The sequence below is a fragment of the Pangasianodon hypophthalmus genome, chromosome 17 (genome assembly GCF_027358585.1).
Source record: "Pangasianodon hypophthalmus isolate fPanHyp1 chromosome 17, fPanHyp1.pri, whole genome shotgun sequence".
Taxonomy (NCBI): domain Eukaryota; kingdom Metazoa; phylum Chordata; class Actinopteri; order Siluriformes; family Pangasiidae; genus Pangasianodon; species Pangasianodon hypophthalmus.
Window position 1 is genome coordinate 4,621,593 of NC_069726.1, and position 13,097 is coordinate 4,634,689.

At 39.7% G+C, this 13,097-nt stretch overlaps 1 protein-coding gene across 4 annotated transcripts in view; it reads left to right on the forward strand.

Annotated features, from left to right (window-relative positions):
* The window catches only part of bmpr1bb (bone morphogenetic protein receptor, type IBb), a 73,251-nt gene that overhangs the window by 32,270 nt on the left and 27,884 nt on the right, over positions 1 to 13,097 (forward strand). Inside the window, exon 3 of one of the 4 annotated variants that reach the window (XM_034312849.2) lies at positions 1,401 to 1,495. The exons of 2 other annotated variants lie outside the window; for them this stretch is intronic. The gene's annotated coding sequence lies outside the window, so the exon portion shown is untranslated. Of the gene's footprint in view, positions 1 to 203; positions 1,496 to 13,097 lie in introns of those variants that run through there. One more of the 4 variants, XM_053241055.1, reaches the window with a different exon arrangement.

Here is a 13,097-nt window from a genome sequence, read left to right on the forward strand (position 1 = left end):
CAGTTCATTGCCATGACTGTCGTTTCTGCATTCGGTTGCTAACACCCCGTCATCGAGCGTGTCACACTCCTGTTATTAATGTGTGGGCGGAAATCATTTGTCAAGCCTAATATGTACTTTGCAGACAGCTAGGCCTGTAAAGCAGACTAAAAATAATTTCAATATATATATATATATATTCAATATACATATATATTTCTAAAGTTCTTTTTTTAGCGTATTGTGTTCATCTCATTATCTCCCGTCGTGTCGTGGGAAGCTGAGCCCTCAGCTTTACAGTAAGTGAGGGAGAGATCTTTCAGAGATGGATAGCATTTCCAGTGTTTATTGACTGCTGAGAGAAAGCTTCAGACGGCAGGGATATAGAGATACATTAGCAAACCAAAAAAAAGCAGGGTCTTGACGAGAGGAAGAGGAGAGGAAAGCATCACGCCCCACAGACAGCCAGACTTATCGATCGCACCCGACCTGCCACTCTCCCGAACCCACTTCCTGTGTTTTCAGAACCGAACACAACAGCAGGGCAAAACACACATAATTGGGTTTTATAGTCTTATCATCAGAGCCTTTTATAGTCTAATCATTTCTACGTGTTACAGGCTGCACATTACAGCCTGATGTCTATCATATTAAAGCTCTGCAGAGAGAGAGCTGGAGAGAAGGAACGTGAGGTTTGCTGATGCGCTGTTTTCCGACGCCTGATGTCAACATGATGTGCAAGTCGAAGCACTTTGCTAATTTATTGACATTTTTCCCCTTTGTAAGACAAGCTCATCAGTGCTCAGACTTGTGAAGGTTTGAAAGAGAAATGGAAACTGATCTGTCTAAATGACCAGGTTGGCAGATGTCACGTTGCAAACTCAGGATGTTCTCAATTTAGTTAATTACTTGCACAGGCTCTCGTCATTAGACACAAAGAAGCCACTTCATTGTGCTTTCTACCTGTCACGTTTTAATCTCATAGCAGCATATCTCTACTAATTTCTAATCAGTTGCTATCAGTTAAATTTGTAATTATTTAAAGAAAAAAACAATAAAAAACATTAAAAACATTACAACAGTATCCATGATATGGGTGTGACGTGTGATACACATGATATATGGATATTGTGATGTCAATGTTATATTGTCATATTGTTACCATTGCAGCTGACTTTTCCGAAACCTTTCTGAACATGTGATTTATTTGGTTAGTTTTTTTTCTCCACAGCTCAGTCTAAAGCTTGTATGCTATTGTTCATTGTTCATCCAATTAACAGTTTAGTGAATTACATTCTTCAGTTAAAAGTAAATTAGACAAAAGAAATGTCTTGACGCAGATTTCAAGAATGGAAAGAGTCCATGTGACATTTGTAATGATCAGTCCATTATTTCCACCTCATTGCACTTCAATGATGTAGAAAGCGCCCAGTGATTTGAGGCAGATGTGAGGGAGTCAGAGAGCCGATCTTCTCCCCCCCTGAACCGCACACGACAGTCACAACCCCACACTGAGGTAACATGGGAAATTCTCAATCTGGCAAATATTATATTTGTAAAATGTATGTATGTATTTTTAATTGAGTGACTCATGTGAATCATGTTAAAATGTTAAATTCTTTATCTATGTATAGTTTCTTTCCAAACACTCAAGGGCAGTGCTAGCTCAAAAGTGAATTGCTTATTAGCCTAGCTCAAAAGTGAATTGCTTATTAGCCTAGCTCAAAAGTGAATTGCTTATTAGCCTACGCTGCTTTAACTCTGCATTCTAACTAAGTGAGAATCGACTGTTCGTTTTCTATTCACACACACGACACCGAGCCACAACGTCACCGGCAGCAACAAAGCGACAAGCAACTCACATGTTGAATTAACTCACGTTGAATTAACTCACATGTTGCTTGTCGCTTTGTTTCTGCCGGTGAAATTGTGGCTTCTGCGTGTGCGTAGAAAACGAACAGTCGACTCTCACTTAGTTAGAATGCAGCGTTAAAGTAGCGTAGGCTAATAAGCAATTATGGCATTTTGTCCTTCCCAGTAATGTATAGGCTTTGGCTTCTGTTTCCCAGTAATTTCCTGTGGCATGAGTCTTCTCAAGATTTCACCCATGTTTGCCTTTAAATCTTTCCCAGTTAATTACTGTTGAATTCCTGTGTGAACTCATTTCACAAACTGTATCATTTAAATAGACACTGAACTTTGTGAGTATTTGTAGACAGTGTGTTAGATCGGGGAGTCTGGTTATGCTGATACACACCTGCCAGTATTACATGTCTTAAATGCTTTCAGTCAGCAGTGTACACATGTTCTGCCTTATGCACTGCATCCTTTATTGATTTTGCACCGAAGCTGCATACTGTTAATCAACTCCCATCATTGCCTCACATTCAGCAGATTTTTAAAATCTATCTGATCAGCTTATCAGTTATAGATAAACACTGCGTGCTTTTCACATCTGATTTTCCCCTAATTACAGAACCTGGCATCTGGCTAGAAAACAGCTTTGAGTTAGACACATGACTTTATTTTTCAGCAACATGCTTGCACACTTCACACACATGTACTGTCCATTCTTTATCGCTGCAATTAAATTCACAATATGACACTGTTTCATGACAAATATTGTAATATTTGGTTTTTATTTGGTCTTTTCTTCCCTTTATTGTTCATTCAGTGTTGAGTTATGTGTGTGTGTAATGAGGGGGTAATACTGAAATTTTGCACATCAGTATTCAGACCTCAGACGTATGTATCAACAAGCTTATGCACTGCTAAGGAAGTTTTTCACAAAATATAGACGTGTCTCGATTACACACGATTCTGACTATTTTCTTGCGTGATGTGGCATAATTAGAACTAGGGCTATTCATGAAGCAACATATTGCCAAAATACTACATAAACTATTTCAGGATTATTTGAATGCTTTGATTGCAATCTTCATATTAATATATCATCATTTTATAGTCTTTCTATTTATTTATATTTTGAATTTGTCCTTTATGTTACATCAGTGCAGTTGGCAACAAAAGAAAAAAAAAGTTCTTTTCAGTCTGCATTTTCTATCCCTAGTATTTTTTGGGCTTAAAGGCATCTCTTAGACACTGTTGAAAAACTCCATCTTGGAAAAAATCTTTTGCAGGCATGAAGTACACGCAGGTAATTTAATCATCTGAATTGACCACCCTGAAAATCAGCTTAAGCACCTGCATAAACCGACTCTGAATATGCAGAACTTTCCCTCCATAAATACTATATATCTGTCTAAATTAAGTAGCTATACATTATACACTAAACTACAAACTATAAATAATGCTTAAAAGCATGTAAGGCATTTGCTTGGATATTGCAGGTACAATTCTGTTAGAAGTGAGATGTATATTTTTGTAAATAAATCACCTAAGGAGTATTTCTCATGGCCTTCTGAAGAACAAAGCAGCCAGATGAGAGGTTGTGAGCAGTATCAGATGTGCCGCAGGGGCCGTAGAGTAGCACACACATCTCCGGAACGTTCTGCTCTGCTAATACTGTCTGGCTGAGGTTTGTGGGAGAGGTGAGAGACACACACACACACACACACACACAGAGTACATTTAAAAAGATAGTGCCGCTGTAGCGTACACATCTGCTTTCTTAAGAGCTGCCAGGTTCATTTGGAAGAGCGAGGCTTATCTACAATGCATTATTTATTATTGTTGCGGAAGGAAGATCCTCAGACTTGGTGATAAAAGAGAGGTCAGGAGACAGGTGTGGGTTCAGAGCACAGAGTGTATGGAGTCCAGTGTACTGTGAGAAACATTCCTGCCATCCGGATGTCTCCGTATCAGTAAGGTCTGAAGCTCTTTTTATTACTAGGAGGCTTTTATTTGGAAACCTTTTCAAATTAGTTTGATCCATTGTGAATTTTTTGCTCTCCCTCTACATGTCTACTTCTGTCCCTCCCAGAGAAAGAGGCGTGGCCTCTGCACCTGTCAATATCACTATAGGAGGCATGGTCTCCTTCTTCTCAGAGGTTCTTCTCAAACACTTTTCTTTCAATTAAAATAATTTACACCAGTGGTTCTCAAAGTCCATGGATCTGTGCAGCATAGGGATCTGTGATTATTTTTATTTTGTCACAGTGGTGGACATCAAAACCCACATTATTAACGTTACTGTATTTATGGGTCCAAGCACCAAAGTGCTCTATCAGTAAAAAGTTCAGGAATAGAAAGCACTGTTGCTCAAAAAATATTATTTGAAAATTTTTGGTATTGTTCATGAAATAAATCCATACAGAGGGGATCTGTGGAATTTATTTTACAGGGGTCCCTGTCTACAAAATGCCTGATTTACACATTAATAAATTACATTATATTGCAGTGTATTGAATCGTGTATTATTGAATCATTGGCTGCTGTAATTGTATCTTTAATAGACTGAATCTTTAATGATGTGTCAAGATGCAAATCGTTTCTTAAGGAGAGATAGAGACAGACCTCCTTTCCAGGAAGGATCTGAGAGTCAGGTTTAGGGCAGAAGGTTAAAGCCTGGGGTGACACACACAGACACACATACACACACACACACACACACACACACACACAGGTGAGTGAGTAGCGGAGGTGCTCAGCATTCCTCCAGGCAGTGAGCTTTGCACTTAGTTAGTCAAAGAAAGGTTAGCTGTAATTCATGCTCTTGATCCCTTCTTCCGCTGCTGTCCAGAGTAGACTGCCTCCCTCCCTCCCTCCCTCCCTCCCTTTCTCTCTCTCTCTCTCTCTCTCTCTCTCTCTCTCTCTCTCTCTCTCTGAGATGAGCTGCTTCAACTTAAGCCGACCCAGCCGGGGGTCTCCCTGCTTCGTGTTTCCCTCCGCTTTGGAACTATCCATCAAGGGCCCGTCAGGTTGCGAGAAACCCAAGAGAGCGCTCCACAAAGCTTTCTTAACTGTGTGTGTGTGTGTGTGTGTGTGTGTGTAGGTGATGGAATCCTTTGACCTGCAGAATGTATTGAGGCCTCTCAGAGTACCTCAGGGTCCCACATCCTTGTCTCACTCACTCACCAAAACACACACATATACACACTGCACTCGTCTCTCTCCTAAAGACTATGCAGTGGGGTGTGTGATATTGACAAAAAATGATATCTCAGTATTTTCTGGTATTTTGTTGATAACGATACGTAAACAATGTTTTGCATCCTTCAAAAATGTGTTTGTAAAAGTGTTATATTGTACTAGCTTACTCTTGTTAACACGATATTACTTGTTGCTTACTAATGATATTGATGGAAACAACATATTTAAGGAAAAGAGGTCTTATTTACTTAAACTGAAGCATTCAAGTAAAAACAGTGCAAAACAATTGAAATCACCAGTGCAAGTATTATTCAGTTCAAACAGTGCAGGTATGCGTAAAAAATTCTTTGTAAAAATTTCACAAGTCCAACAAAAACTATTATAATGGGAGCATTTTAAACAGACACTTCCCCTTAATGTAAACAAGCCATGAATCCAAGAAAAATAAAATACTCATCATAATTGAACTACAGGGCATGAAAATTAGAATCTGGATAAACATTCAGCTGCTCTGCTGTAAGGCGAATTGTGCAGCATACAAGCAAGAACAACAATCTAACATTGTACTATATGTCACCAAATCCAGCCTTCAAATTCTGTCAAATACTGCACAAGAAAAAAACAATTATAGCATTTGTAACCAAATTACTCCCTTCATGTTCTGTGAAATATTGCACAAAGTCAAAGATATTAAAAAAAAACTAGCCTATAGCATTTTTAAACAAATGACTAACTTCAAGTTGTGTCCAATATTGCACAAAGATACCAGAAAAAATAAAACAATTGTAGAATTTGCAAAAAACGATTCACATCACTTCAGATTCTGTCAAATATTGCACTCAGGAAACTTGTCATGCACAGCTGATTCCTGAAGCTTTTCATATTCTGTGCAGTGGTTAGTTTGCAGATGGTGAAAAAAGTTAGTTGTCAAGCTGTCTTTAACGGCTCTAAGCTAGCTTAACTTGCACACTGCATTCTAATAGGCTACATCACGCAGTGAAAGTGTGAGTGCACACGTGCAGTAGTCTGTCCTGCTAGGCTACATCACGCAATGAATGCCTGGACACTCAAGGTGTTTTTTTTTTTTGTTTTTTTTTTATTGGTTTATGCAAAGTGAGTGGCATACTTGATAATGTCAGCTCGCACATCGTTAAAACAACAATTAAGATATTATCATAGATGATACATATTGCACACCCCTACTGTGTAGCAGTCAGTCGTTTTTTTTCTTTTGGCTTTGCTTCTTTATGGTTTCCTGCAGAGCTGCTGATCCTCATATGAGATTCACAGATGCAACATAACTTGAGAAATAAAAATATTTACACAAAAAATATGCCTTTCTGCACAAAATTGCCAAATAAAATAGCAATTAAGTAATGATGACTACATTTCTGTGGAAAAAATTAGTTGCTAATGCGACTCTAAAGGCAGCTACATTTCAGAGTGAAGCTGTTAATCCTATAGATACAACACTCATAGACAGTGCTACTAAATATTAACACTATAAAACATAAATATATGGTGTGCTACGTGTCTAATTAGAATGATAAAAATACATATCATCTAGACCAGGCATGTCAAACTCAGTTTCTGAATTCTGTGAGCATATTTATTGAATGGCAATAAATAAAAGCTATTCATTTTTTTAAAACATTATTAGCTATTCTGTTGATTATTGATTACTCTTCTGACAATAGGATGTTTCTAGAAGAAGAAACAAAGTGCTAACAGAATCTATTCAACTGTATGCTCTGTTTACATTTTGACTGGGAGTTGCATTGCGGGGGCTTTCTCTCTCTCCCTCTCTCTCTCTCTCTCTCTCTCTCTCTCTCTCTCTCTCTCTGTACATTGGCTGTCATGTGTATTGATATTCCATGCCAGTATCACTTTTACCATTTTCCTTTTCAATTCAAACCAGATCTAGGCTTGTAAATCGATGTGGCTGTATCGTAGACTGTTGGACCGATCTTCCGATTCAAAACGATTTTTACAAGAGCTGAATGAAACAAGCGGGCTTTGTTTATACAACAAAAACATCATCTATATCATACATATTTAATAATGTAAGAGACACAAGAAATCTAGTTTTTAATAACATTTTTTACAACTAATTGTCTGTGTGTGTCTGTGTGTGTGTGTGTGTGTGTCTGTGTGTGTGTCTGTGTGTGTGTGTAAGGCAAACAAGGACCTGACTATATTTGGGAAGCCAAGCGTGGTTGATGATCCCTACACCTGCTGTGGGACAGGAATTGTGAAGCCTCACTATGTTTGTGTTCTGACAGAAGCACACACAGACATGCTTGCGCTCACACACAGACAAAATTAATTAAAATTAGAATCAAAACGACAGAGGATTAGGTGAAAAAATGCCGACAACGTCCCTGTTGTCTTGTCACGTCTCCGCAGTGAGCTTTCAGTGTTCAGCCACAGAAAAACTATACAATCACAATCCTTCTATTGGAGTTTTTAATGCGTATTGGTATAGTATTTGTTAGAAAGCTATAGCTAAGGCCAAGGCTTGGGAGAGAATAAAAAACATACATCAGAATTTTGCCATGTTTTCCCATGCTAATTTGACATAAAGCATATTGTCAGTTGAATAAACTTTTGTCTTGTGTGAACTCTCCTCCTGTAGCCTGGCCGCATTCAGACATTCCTGCACGCGCACTCTGCGTACACACAATTACCGCTTGTTAGAAAAAGCGTGATATTGTAAACACACCAACTCGCCCCAGTTTTCCCCCTATAATTACAGCTTCTGTGAACCCTGGAGGACCCGTTCTTTCCAGGCACGCCACTGTTCCTCCAATGCAGCCTTTCCTGTGGATTGCTCGTCTCTATACTGGCCAGTAGGCTTGTGCCACTATAACAATTTAATCGTCTCCACACGATCTTGTCCTGGGACCTTTATTCTGTTATCAGTCAGAAATTTGCCAAAAGAGCAGTCTTTTTCTCTCCAATAAAACTGGAGATGAAACAATCGACGTATGAATCTGGCATTATTTGCACACGTGTTTTGAACACTCATATATTAACTGAGAATTCCTGGTCTTTACTGGACTTTCTGTCAAGGAAAATGGAGAGTATTTTGAGTTCATTAATATGAAGTAATTTCATGTTCAGCTTAGCTAACAGTGGACAAGTATATTTAGTAGTAATGCCACTGACAAAAAAATGTGACTAAATGTGGTCAATGATTCAATTTGACTTTCATCCAAAAGACAAAATTTTGACCTAAAAAAGATTAAACCTGCACTACAAAGTTTCAAATATAACAAATAATTTTAATGGTAAAAAGTGATTTAAAACAGTCTTCTTTCTCCCCTCCACCAGTTAACACTAAAAGATTTATATAGAAAATGGGCCATGTTACAGTTTTTACAGTTTACTCCATATTACTGCAGAATCACTTGAAAATCCACCATCCAGCTGAGTGTTTGCGATTGCTTCTGCCAGCAAGCAGTTCCCAACTACACAGCTGGTTATATTATTATGCCATTCTGTGCTCTTCTTAAACCCGAAATGAAGAGTTTTCCTGTCTGGGCTTTTGTACAAATCAATTGGTTATTGTGATTTTTTTCAATGGTAAATTGTGAACAGGGAAAATAAAAATCAAGCCTGCTGCTCAGTGCTTTATTTTTCTCAAATTGCTGCAGTCAAAACTTCACACTTCTCAAAGTCTTTTTATTTTTTAAAAGACCCTCTTTTTAAATTATTGTGCTTATTTGCCCCGGTTTCCATATTTGGGCTATTTCACCTGTCTGAGGGTCATTTGCAGCTCAGGCTGTTTTGTCCGTGCTTTTCTAATTGGCGAGGGGAGACAGGTGGCGCCCCTGGTTGTGCAGGGACCTCGTTAGTGCGGTCTCTGTGTAATCCTTTTGTTTTTGCAGTGTGAACATAGAAGCCAGGGCATGAACTTGTGACGCCAGGCCTGCAGTGTAGCGCCACTCACCCGTGCTGATCTCCCTCCCTTCTGCCCCTGTTATTATAAGATGTGTCAAAGGGTCGAGACCACAACAAACTCTAAACACTAAGCCCCTCCTTGTCCTACCCCATGTTGTTGGGGTCATTTGGAAGATGAAGGCAGTTTGTAAAGCCCCCAAACAGTGTAGAATGTTCTGAAACACTTTTCTTTGTGTATGGGTTTGTGAGAGATGGACCAAAATCTGTGACACTATCATTTAACAAAATGAATCCTTGTCCTCTGTGAGGTCACTGTATGTGTGTGTGTATGTGTGGACATACGGGAACAAACCAGCCATTGGAGTACAGGTGTCAGAGTCACATGGACTCACATCCTGCCTAATGCAGTCAGACAGCTGTGGGGGTCAGCAAGGGGTGGTAGGCCAAAGCAGTGACCCCTGGTGTCCATGCTGCTTTTTGTTGCCTTTAATTAGAAAATTTGACTAGTACTGTCATTTTGAGTACAATTTAGACACTTCCCAATCCATTCATTAAAAAGCTCCTGTGGATTTGGCAAGACGATTGTGGTTTTTTTTTTTTTTTTTTTTTTTTTTTTTTTTTTAAGGCATAGACAGATCTCCCCCCTGACACTTCACCCGCTGTCCCTTTTTAATTTTAATCGAACACACCTGGCCCTGCCAGAGCAGCATAAATATTTATCCTTTCTATGGGCTATGAACCGTTTGGTTAATTACACAGGATCAAAAATGGGGCTTTGTCTAAAGTGTGCAAATCCTCCCTTTTTTCCCTGCTCTGCTTGTCTTGTGTTCACTTGGCACACCATCCAAGCCCCCATAGGCAGGTTAGGGGTGTGTGTGTGTGTGTGTGTGTGTGTGAGGGGGTGTTGATTTCTCAAGTGCTGTAATGATTCTTTTTGCAATATTGTTTTACAAGCGTCTGAAACAGGAGCCCATCTGTTTCTCAGCTCCTCTGTGTGAAAAGCCTAGTGTGATCTGAAAGTGAAGCATCGCCTAGTGCTACACTATTAGCACCAGGGGCTCTTACCCAAACCCCCCTAGTAACTTTCGATATTTCAGATTCACAGCAGATAATTATTCAACGCTCTCTCTATCCCTCTCTTACACTCAGTGTGGGTGTAAAAGAGCAGAAGTATTAATGCTCCGTGACTGCTTACTAATGCTCTGCCATAGTGGAGGTGTCAGACTTGTTATTTTCTTCATAATTCACCGGGTGGTCTTGTGATTCAGTTTCTACACCACACAAACCCATATTTTCCCTGCATATATTTCGTTCACAGCCAGGTTTTCTGCTTGCATTGGGCCACAAAGTTTTGAAGTTCTTCTATGTGATGTTATCGTAGGTGTATGTGTTTCTTCAACTCAAGACCTCAAACCAGCAGCAACAGAAACTGAAGACAAATCTTCATGTGCATGTATGCAGTTAGCCCAGTTTCTCCAGTGGTGACCAGAAGACTGTCTAGTTATTAATGTCATCCTGCCCCACCAGTATCTCCCGTCAAGAGCTGCTGCTGATCTTCACAATCCTCTGTGCTTGGATTGAAACTGCCTTTTATGTAAGCAGACAAAGTTTAGAGAAAAACTTTCTGCCAGATTAATTAATTTACCAGCATGACTCCTCAGATACTGTGGCATGGGGTTTGTGGATTCTGGGCACCATTTCTTTCGAGGAAATACTTCTTCTCCAACTTTCCAAACTTAAACAGAAAGTAAAGGCAGTAAAGGAAAAGTTGGTATCACCACAACTGAATTCAGTAGAGTTTCCTTGGAGTAAACACAACAACTCTGTGTATATCTCCAAATGAACCAACAGTTAGCAAGAGAACAAATGGTGTCTATCATCATGAATCCTCGGCCTGCATTCAGCGTTGGTGGTACCCTTGAACTGGGCCACCTTTTTCCTTTGAGTTATTCCAACATCATGTTCCAGTGTGAGGAAAGTGAGCTGTGGTGATTTGGCAGGCAGGCTTTACACAAACAAGGTGCTCCTCTCATTGGTGTCTAGCAAGCGAGAGAGGCTTAGTGTGGCACTGGAGGGGACTGGAGAACACTAGTGCTGTTCTTGGCTACTAGCTCATGTTGCTACAGCTATGGAAAAGTACAGCTCTCTCTCTCTGGATGAGGCACTTCTGTTCCAGGCTGGGGCTGGACAGCAATAAGTGAGTGTGAGTGTATTAAATATTACAGTGGCCCACCGGGTCATCAGTAGCAGCAGGTGGATTTAGGGTTAGCTTTGAACATGGCAATATTACCCACAAAGTGCAAGCTGTGCTTGGAATATTTCTAATATATAAGATATAAGATATAATCTATTAATACGTATACGGTCAGTATATGTTGAATAGTACCGGCGTCAGGATAGTGTTGCCACCTCATGGCTCCAAGTGGATCCCGATTTTGAGTTACTGTTTATGTGGAGTTTTGCATGTTCTCCCTGTGTCCGTTTGAGTCAACTTCATGTGAATGAATGAATGATAGTAGAAACTTGGTAGACATGGGATGAGTGGTGAAACATCTTCAAGATTATAACACAAGTCCAGTGTCCGTGACTTTTCCTAGGCTTTTCAAAATAACTTTTGTACTGAAGATCCCTATAACTGCTCACTTTTGTTTTAATTGTACAGAATGTCAAAAATGATCACATTAATGTGGCATTGTGCCCTCCAGCTTGCTTTCGTTGACAATGTCGACTTCAGCTCAAAGACCATTCTGTGTGCTAGAGTTGTATATTACTTTGCATGAAAGGTCTGACAGCCTGGAGCCCTGCCACTGGCAGTATGGTTTATGTGAGAAATGAAGATTCTCTGATGGTTCCGCTGCGATGCCCCAAGTCTGCACTTGTGAAATGGATGGAATCTGGCATTTTTCATCACGGCACATTTGAAAGAACTTCCTCTCTGTCTTTCGTCCTGTGGGACTCAGCACATTCTTTCACAGTTAATGGAGCAACAAACAAACAGCTTTAGGTCAAGCTTGACCCTGTAGAGTAAATAGTGTTAAACTGACTCTTTCACTGAATCTATTCTATGTCACCTTATAATATTCAGCAGTTATGGTGAGTAAAATTATCTTAGAACTATTAGATGCTTTTATACAAAGTAAGGGGGCACAATCCAGGCATATTGCAATGCAGCATGTTGCTAAGCAAAGGTATTGCCTAGAGGCTCTGTGGCAGTCTGGGAATTTGAATTTGCCTGGTACTTTTACATGGTGCATTACGTATGTCTGGCCATGCCTCCTTGTTTTCCTTCCTCTGCTTTACTGCAGAGGCGATACTGTTGTCAATCGGTGATAGTTAGGGGGCACGTTAGGATGAAGGGTATGTTGCACATGATCTCACAAGCTTAATGGAATGGGTGATTTTCTGTATCACTAAACCCTCCATTTGGGGATCTGTAATCAACTGCATGTCCTGGTTTGCCAGAATGATGTATTAAGGTCTGAATGGCCTTAAGGTGCTGAATCTTAACCATGAACTACTTTTGCCTTTGTAGTATAATCTTGATGTTTAGATGAATCACACTCCAATTTAGTTAAAATTTAGCTCCATTAGTCAATGCCCTTCAGCAACATTATAGATATCTATTTATATTGCTCAAACTATCCTACAGAAACTTTTAGCACTAAAAAGCCCTCACTCAACACCATGGTTGATGGAGGTTGAATGTATGACTGGATTTGTGGGGTGAGCTGAAAAATGACAAGATCCAGAGATGCAGAGTTGAGTCTGCGTCAGATTTCAGTGGGAACGCTGGAGTCTCTACAGCTCCCCAGAGCCGAGAACCAACCCCAGACGTCCAACATCTGACAGCTGCTTCTCCATTCAGCACTGTTCCAGACCTTTATCAGACATCCGGAAACCTCATTAAAGGCTTCTTCAGAATCCGCAGCTTCTGGATTTTTGATCCCATTTTTGCCTCCTTTCCCCATCTTTGATAAAAAAAAAAAAATGAATACACTCTTTATGCATTGTTTTAAACAGGAAGCAGTTTTATGGAGTTTCATCCATTTATCCTTCAGACCAAACCATATCCATATCCTTCTCACATAAATGTAAACAGTCTGTGGTCTACCTTAAGCAGAGTTTAATGAAATAAGTTTTATAAAAATAAAGATTTCATGTAG